The following is an 8,537-nucleotide window of genomic DNA, read 5'->3' on the forward strand; positions in this document are numbered from 1 at the left end:
AAAGATGTCAAAACAAGAAAGTGGCACCAGCTGCCAAGTGGGTGAGAAGCTGGGAGGAGGGCGACAGGCTTGCAGACAGCTGTTGAGAAGGAGGAGGGCTCAGCGCCCGGAGGGCAGCGCTCGGGCTGACCTTCCTCGCAGCCGCCTCTGTGTCCAGCTCGGGGCCTGGCAGACAACACGGAAATAAATGTCTGTGACTGAAGGACAGCTGTGCAGAGAAGCTGACCTTTGGGGGCAAGGGGACAAGAGGTGGAAAAGTCCCCGGGATGTCTGAGGGATGACAGCCTGAGGGCCTGGCTGCCCATGGCTGGACAGCGAAAGTGGGAGCCCTGAAGGTAGTAAGTCAGAGGCTTAATATGAGTGGAAGGAGCCGGGGCTTCGTTTTTTAAACACTCATGGGGAAGCCGTGTCCGAAGTTCTCACCAGACTTCTGGGGAGTGTTCGGGTCAAGGCCAGCAGAAAAAGGACCCTCCCGGCCCACTTGGAGAGGAAGCAGAACATGGACCCCAGACTGTCCACGGCAAGAGGGGCAGGAAAGCTGAGGGAAGGAGGGAGAAAGTCGAACTGCCAGCCGCTGGAGAGAAAGAAAGGAAAGCTTTAGGAGAGAAAGGACGTGTTGCAGGGAGGAAGCCAATTCTGACTCCATGTTGGAATACCCAGTGGCTTGCCTGGAGGACCCTACCCCTCTGCTTGTAAACTGTAAACTGAAATGCCTTTGTTCAGTTCGGGGAGGGATAGTTTGTCTCTGCCCACCTGTGAACACACCCCTTCCTAAGGCTGGACATTCCCTTGGAGATGTTTTGCAAGACTGAAGACCCTTCCACTTTACTTCCTCACCGCATCGCCCTGCCTATTCTGCCTTTTGACTTTAGTTCCTCATTGCTTCTTTCTCTCTGATCTATAAAAGAACCTGCATCCAGACCCCAATAAGATGGTTATTTTGAGGCACTAGCCTGCCATCTTTTTGGTCTGCCAACTCCCCAATTAAAGTCTCTTCCTTGTCTCAGCACCTCATCTCTAGGATTCATTAGCCTACGGTGCGGTGAGCAGAGCGAGCCTGGACTTGGTAACAGAAGGACCTGGAGCCCCAAGGACTTTCCCTGTGGGTGGCAGATAAGACACATCGCAAAGACACAGAGTGATCGGGAAGCAAAGACTTGTAAAAGCCTCTGGGTAACACGGGCTTTGAGGAGAGCATCTTCAGTCCTCCACCTTCTCCCCTGCAGCTCCAAAAACTGCAGCCTTTAATTGGGAACAACATCAGGGGACTCTGGGTGTAATTTAAAAACTTATATTTGCTCTTTGTCCCAGGTCTCTGGCACAGAGCTCGTAAAATGCTTGGAATTTCCTGGGTGATAGGAGGGCCTTTTGTTATTTGTAAGAAGCCCAAGTTCAGGCTAAGGAAGCGATTCTTTTTTTTTAAATTGAAGTATAGTTGATTTACAAAGCAAGTGATTCTTGATGGACCCCTAGGGTCGCTTCTGGATGGGGGGCAGTTTCTCAGAGGAACTATCCCTTGAGGAGAGAGAGGGTTGGAACTTTCAGCCCCACTGCCACTTGCAGGAAGGAGATTGAGTTCAGTCACCAAAGGCTAATGGTTTCATTAACAATGTCTACATAATGAAACCTAGATAACCCCCACCTGATGGGGTGGAGGGAGCTGCCAGGTTGCCGAACACACTCAGATGCTGGGATGCTCTCTCCTACAGAGCATGGAAGCTCTGTGCCAGCCCCAGCCCCACGACCACGTGCTGTTCCTGATTTGTATCCTTGGTAATAACCCAGCAACAGTAAGGAAAACGCTTTCCTGAGTTCTGTGAGTCATTCTAGCGAATTATCAAAGGTAGGGAGGAACCGGGCTTCCCAGGTGGTGCTAGAGGTAAAGAACCTGCCTGCCAAGGCAGGAGACGTTAAGAGATGCGGATTCAATCCCTGGGTCAGAAAGATCTCCCGAAGGAGGGTATGGCAACTCACTCCAGCCTTCTTGCCAGGAGAACCCCATGGTCAGAGGAACCTGACAGGCTACAGTCCATAGGATCGAAAAGAGTCAGACACGATTGAAGTGACTTGCACGCACAGGAGGAGGAACCACAGAACTCCTGAGTTTGTTATAGCCTGCAGAACAGAAGTGTGAGTCCCATAAGCCCAGGGCCACTGCTTGCAGGTGGCATCAGAAGTGAGACAGTCTCGTGGGGCTGAGCCCTGAACCTGTAGGACCTGAGCTGATTCTGGGCAGTTAGTGTCAGAACTGAACTGAGTGGCTGGGCACCCAGTTGTTGGAGAACTGGTGTCAGAAAAGAAATCACATAGGATCCTAAGCTTTGACTTGAAATAAATACGTTATATTTGGTTTCAAATAAACATGACATTAAGCAAGACCAGTCCTAGACCAAATCTCTCTTCAGACTCCTCACCTCCCTTCCCTGTGACGGCATCTCCCTCTTCATTGGCAGCCGCTGCTGTCAACACCCAAGCCTCTGGAAGGCAAGTTCAATGCTTGCCTGTCCTGGTGGTATGGAAACAGAAAGGAGTGCCTCTGAGGAATTCCTCTCTCCTGGTGACAGTGCAGGAAGCATTCCTGGGTGAGGAGGATCCGGAGTTTCCTCATTTGCATGTGGTAAGCAGCACGTCAGCTAAGAGTCTTAGGAGAGCCCAGGAAAGCATGCCTGCCATTCAGTCTCATTCAGTCCTGTCTACTAAGCGCAAGGCACACTGTAGGCCCTAGGCGTGGTGTTGCTTTAATCCTCACTGCAGTCAGCGAGTGTTAGTCACTCAGTCACGTTCTACTCTTTGCGACCCCATGGACTGTAGCCTGCCAGGCTCCTCTGCCCATGGAATTCTCCAGGCAAGAATACTGGAGTGAGTAGCCATTCCCTTCTCCAGGGAATCTTCCTGACCCAGGGACTGAACCCAGGTCTCCTGCATTGCAGACAAATTCTTTACCATTTGAGCCACTGTGAGAGGTGGACCATAAAGAAGGCTGAGCATGGAAGAACTGATGCTTTCTAACTGTGGTATTGGAGAAGACTCTTGAGAGTCCCTTGGACTGCAATGAGATCCGACCAGTCCATCTTAAAGGAGATCAGTCCTGAGTGTTCATTGGAAGGACTGATGTTGAAGCTGAAACTCCAATCCTTTGGCCACCTGATGCGAAGAACTGACTCATTTAAAAAGACCCTGATGCTGGGAAAGATTGAGGGCAGGAGGAAAAGGGGATGACAGAGGATGAGATGGTTGGATGGCATCGACTCGATGGACATGAGTTTGATAAAACTCTGAGAAATGGTGAAGGACAGGAAAGCCTGGCATGCTGCAGTCCATGGGGTCACAAAGAGTCAGACACGACTGAGCGACCAAAAAACAACAGTCAGCAAGGGGAGGGAGGTTTCACAGAAGAGGACACAGAGGCCCAGAGAAGACAGTGCGCCTGACCAAGACCACAGGAGCTAAATGGGCAGAGCCAGGATTCCTGGAGGAGAACATGTTACTTCCCTCAAGACCATGCATAACAGGGCTCCATCTAGAAAAAAATCACAGAGGCAGAGGAGGGACGTGAGGGAGGAGAAATTAATTCCTCGAGGAAGTTTTTGACCAGGGGCTTGGAGAAAGAGCAGGGCTTCCAAGGACAGAGATGAAGAGAAAGGTGCCCTGGGCAAATCAGGTCTGGCTTGAGGGAAGGCTGCACTCTGAAAGCAAAGCTACCACTGCAGCAACGGACAGTGAAATAGGTGTGTTTCTCACATAAGTGATGGATCAGGTGTTGTGATTTGGGACCTCGCCACTCACCCTCCAGTTTTGTTTTTATCTTTTTACTGATTAATTCCAACAATGTTCTCTTGTTTAGATAGCTTATCTTGACCACTTCGTAAGTATGACCACTTTGTAAGTATGACTTCATTAGCCGCTCCAGGCGGTCCTGAAGGGTAATGTGAGGTGGGTGTTGTTAATAGTTTGCTGAGATCATATATCCAACTGATACAAGGAGATTCTGAATAAATGCTTGTTCTTTTTTTTAAGTCTATTTATTTGGCTGCACCAAGCCTTAGTTGGGAGAAGGACATGGCACCCCACTCCAGTTTTCTTGCCTGGAGAATCCTGTGGACAGAGGAGCCTGGTGAGCTGCTGTCCATGGGGTCTCACAGAGTCAGCCATGACTGAATCGACTTAGCATGCATGCATGCATTGAAGAAGGAAATGGCAAACCACTCCAGTATTCTTGCCTGGAGAATCCCAGGGACAGAGGAGCTTGGTGGGCTGCTGTCTATGGGGTCGCACAGTCGGACACAACTGAAGCGACTTAGCAGCAGCAGCAAGCCTTAGTTGCAGCGTACAGGGTCTTTAGGTTGGCGCATGTGAGATTTTTAGCTGCGGCACTCAAACTCCTTGTGGTGGCATGCAAGATCTAGTTCCTTGACCAGAGATCGAACTCAGGCCCCCTGTACTGGCAGAACAGAGGTCTTAGCCACTGGACCACGAGGAAAGTCCCAGTGAATGTTTGCTTTGAATGAATGAATGAGTGAACAACTTATCCAAGGTCACCAGCACTAAATAGGAGAATCAGGACCAAACTTTGCTCTACAGCCTCCAAATCCCAGACTCTTCTCTACTGTTTGTAGCTGGGGGACTTAGCAATGTCATTGTGTGTGTGTGTGTGTGTGTGTGTGTGTGTGTGTGTGTGTGTTGAGGGTAGGGAATTAGGCTCATTATTGTGTTTTATAATGTGCTGATCGTTTGAAAAAGGCTTGGGGCCTGAGAACAATACAGGCATTCATTAAAGTACTTTAATAGACTGACAGCAGCAACAATAATCTAAAATTAAACGAAGCAAAGTATCTCATGTGACTCCTCTCTTGAGGAGTCGGTGCAAAAGCACCAGGCTTTGGGAAAACAGGATGGGGCTCTCTTGGGGAAAGACAAAGCAGAGATTTACAGAACCTGTGTGGGAGGCAGCAGACCGGAAGGGCCCCCAGCAGCCAGGCGGGCAAGTCCCCAGGAACACAGGATACAAGCCTTCCCTCCTCTTTGAGTAACTGATTAACTGGGAACCATGAGTAGCCACCAGGCCGAGGAAGGAGGCTTAGAGATCACCTCTTATTTTGCAGAAAACTGTATATGTTTACTAATTATACTTTTTGGAGACATATGTTTCTTAAAGCACTTAGTGGAACTGTTCTGGCTTTAAACAGAAAAATTATTTATTTATTATTTTCACGTGTGCTGGGTCTTCGTTGCTGTGCGTGGGCTTTCTCTACCTACTGTGAGTGGGCTTCTCATCGCCATGCTTTCGAGGACTTCCATAGTTGCAGTGGCACAGGGGCTCAGTTGCCCCACGGCATGTGGGATCTTCCCAGACCAGGGATCGAACTGGTGTCCCTTGCATTGCAAGGCAGATTCTTAACCACTGGACCACCAGAGAAGCCCCATTCTGGCTTTTTAATTCTGCTTGTGATTTCTGCCCCGAGTCCTTCATAGTCAGTAGACAGGCCAAAGGCCAGCTCTGCAGGGGTCATCTCAAGGCCCCTTTCTGAAGTGACGGGGAGGCCGCCCTGAGTGAATATAGGCTCACCACAAGTCCAGGATGTTTGCAAAGCTGCAGAGTGTGTGCCGAGCTGGCTCCATTCTTGTCACACACGAAAACACTCAGCTTGTACCGCAGATGAGACAGAAGGATGTCTGCTGGCCATCCCTGCCCTCAGGGAACTAATGGACAACTAGTGTCTCCTGAACAAGTTACCTCCACTATGCAAGTGGCCTTACAGAAGGCAAACAGTTCGTCTTCGCTTCGTGTTTACCCACTATGTCCAGGACCACCCTTCCCCACCCCACCCCCCAAGCCAGTCAGTGCCTTTACCTACCACTCAAGGCCTTAGGACTTAGCCCTCCTTGTCTCTCTCCCCCACCTTCTCTTCCTGGTCTAGGACTCAGTCTCGAAGGTTTCTACTCTTTGTTTAAAAAAAAATTAATTAAGGAACCTAATTCTTGCTAGAGTGATAGCTGACTAGCAGATTACCCCTCTGAGGTGATGGAATTCTTTGTCCAACGAAAATAAACACTTCCCTAGAAGCTGTCAGGAAGTGACATAAAAGGAAGACATTTCAGACAGCAGGGCAGGTCAGTTGGGGAGAGGAAGATATTTTTAGTTCACCAGGTTTTTCAGCATTCTCAAATCACGATGTTCTGACGACCTAGGAGAGCCAGTCTAACACAGAGTCATCTGTGTGATCTCACCAAGGCCTAACGCCAACTGTTTTGCATTCCTGGTGTACCAGGAACCTGGGAAATACCAAGAAGCTCTAGAATTTACAACCCGAGAAGACAAAAATATCCCAGAGAGAACAACAGGAGGAGAGCTGAGAAGTGAGTTGGTGCTGTTGATTATCAGTGCTATGATAACTCAGAGAGGAAAAGATTGATGCTGTGTGGGAGGAGTCCCACTCGATGGTGGGATGAGACTGGGTCTGAAATGTAGGTGGAATACAAATATGGAACGTTGCACGCTCTTTAAACTTCAGAAGTTTCAAGAGCCTCTCTCCTCAACTCACCCAAACTGGATTTCCCATTGCCACAAGGACTGCAGGGAGCTCGCTTCCAGGCTGGCAGGTCACATCCTTTGGTATAATCACGTGCCTTCAACTACCCCTTGGGAGAAACGTGTTCTCAGCCAAACCCTGAACTGAGATTGTTGTGGCATAAAAGCCAGGAACACCTAGGAGACAGCTCATCCACAGGGAAAGCATGGCTACAAGGGTGGAGGATGTAGAGTCCCTGCCTGAGGCCTGCCAGAGTCCAGAAGAAGAGGAGACTGACACCGAGGATCGTCCCAGCCGGTCCCTGTTCCGCTGCCTCTGCCCCATCTTACTCCTGCCTCTGCTCCCCTCTGGGCTCAGTTGCTTCAGTCCATCTCTTTTCGACCCCATGGACTGTAGCCCACCAGGCTCCTCTGTCCATGGGATTCTCCAGGCAAGAATATTGGAGTGGGTTGCCATTTCCTTCTCCAGGAGATCTTCTGGACCCAGGGATCAAACCTGCTTTTCTTTCTTCTTTTCTTTTTGCCACATAATAGAAGAATGATTATCAGAACAAATTCCATGACAAATCATAAAAAATAACCATTTTTTTGAAAGATATCCATAAGACCACCTGAGGACAAACGAACAGAGGTGCCTCCAAGAAGCCAGACAAATAAGCTACCGATCCCGAGGTGAAGGCTGACGGGGAGAGGAGCATGGATTTGTGAATAAAAAAACTGTACAGTGATCACCACAGGGGGGTAAGGGGGTGGATGGAGGTGGGGTGGATGGACTGCTTGTTTCCGGGGGACAGCATGGGGGTTGGGGTGGCAGGGGCCCTAGGATGAGCACCTCCTCTGTGTGGACACAGCAGGCTCACATGTTCACTCACACACGTGGACACCGGGGAGGGGCACAGGGCCTGGGCATTGGGCTCCACGTTGGCTAGATGTAAACACAGACATACATTGCCCCCTGCAGCCCAGACCTGCACCCGTGGGCCTCTGGTCCCACCTCAGTGACCCTACCCTCAGAAGTGGGTCCCTTCTCGCCAGGCAGGGTGGGAGCACCCCCACCCCAGGGTGATCTAGCTGGGGCAGCCGCACCCCTACCCTCCACCACCAGTGGGTTCTGTGGCCTAGAGGCTCCAGAAACATCAGCCCCCCAGGAAGAAGGGGCCACGCTCTGCTGCCTGGCTCCTTCCCAGCTGAGAAAATCCTGAGACATGAACTGTTCATGGGGGGCTGTCCCCAACCCCACCCCCACAGGACTGGTGCATGGAGGCCTGAGGGGCACCCAATTAGTGCCCACAGTGTCCAGCGGACAGGGTAGGGCGCACTGTCCAGGGAGCCTCTAGAAGTCCTGGGGTTTTGGCCACTTTGGTCAATGGCTCACCTCACCTGGTGGTTCACCAGAAGCCCCGGAAGTCAGATGCAGGGTCTGCGACCCTCGCTGGACGTACTTGCTGTGGGCTGTGCCTGGGCTCGCCGTGAGTGTGGATGAGCATGTGTCCGTGTGTGTGGCCGACCGACCCACACGTGAGTTCGGCCTGGGCTCGCCGTGAGTGTGGATGAGCATGTGTCCGTGTGTGTGGCCGACCGACCCACACGTGAGTTCGGCAGTTGTATTGGCACCAAAGCCTCACAGCAGTGGGGTTCCTGCCCCAAATGTCCCTGCGGGCTGTACCCCTGCCCGGGTCACTGGCCTCTGCCCAACCCAGCCTGCACCCTGCCTGCCCCAAGTCCCAGGGCATCACAGGACACCCCCCACCCCCCAGCTCTGTGTTTGGCACCGAAAGACCGCACTGCCCATCCCCTCGTCCCCGACCTGGTCCAGGCCAGCACAGAGGGACGGGCAGTGAGCCTGTGCCGCCCAGCCCCCGAGGGAGGGCAGGGCTCTTTCAGGCCGGGGGAAAGTGGGGGGGAACGGCTGCAGTGGCACAATGACTCTTTCCTTGAAGCTAAAGACAAAACGGCAGTGACGAAGGGGCGCTGGCACACGGCTGGATGCTGGCCCTCGGCCTGAAAG

This window comes from Bison bison, unplaced genomic scaffold (assembly GCF_000754665.1).
Source record: "Bison bison bison isolate TAMUID 2011002044 unplaced genomic scaffold, Bison_UMD1.0 scf7180017864170, whole genome shotgun sequence".
Classification (NCBI taxonomy): domain Eukaryota; kingdom Metazoa; phylum Chordata; class Mammalia; order Artiodactyla; family Bovidae; genus Bison; species Bison bison.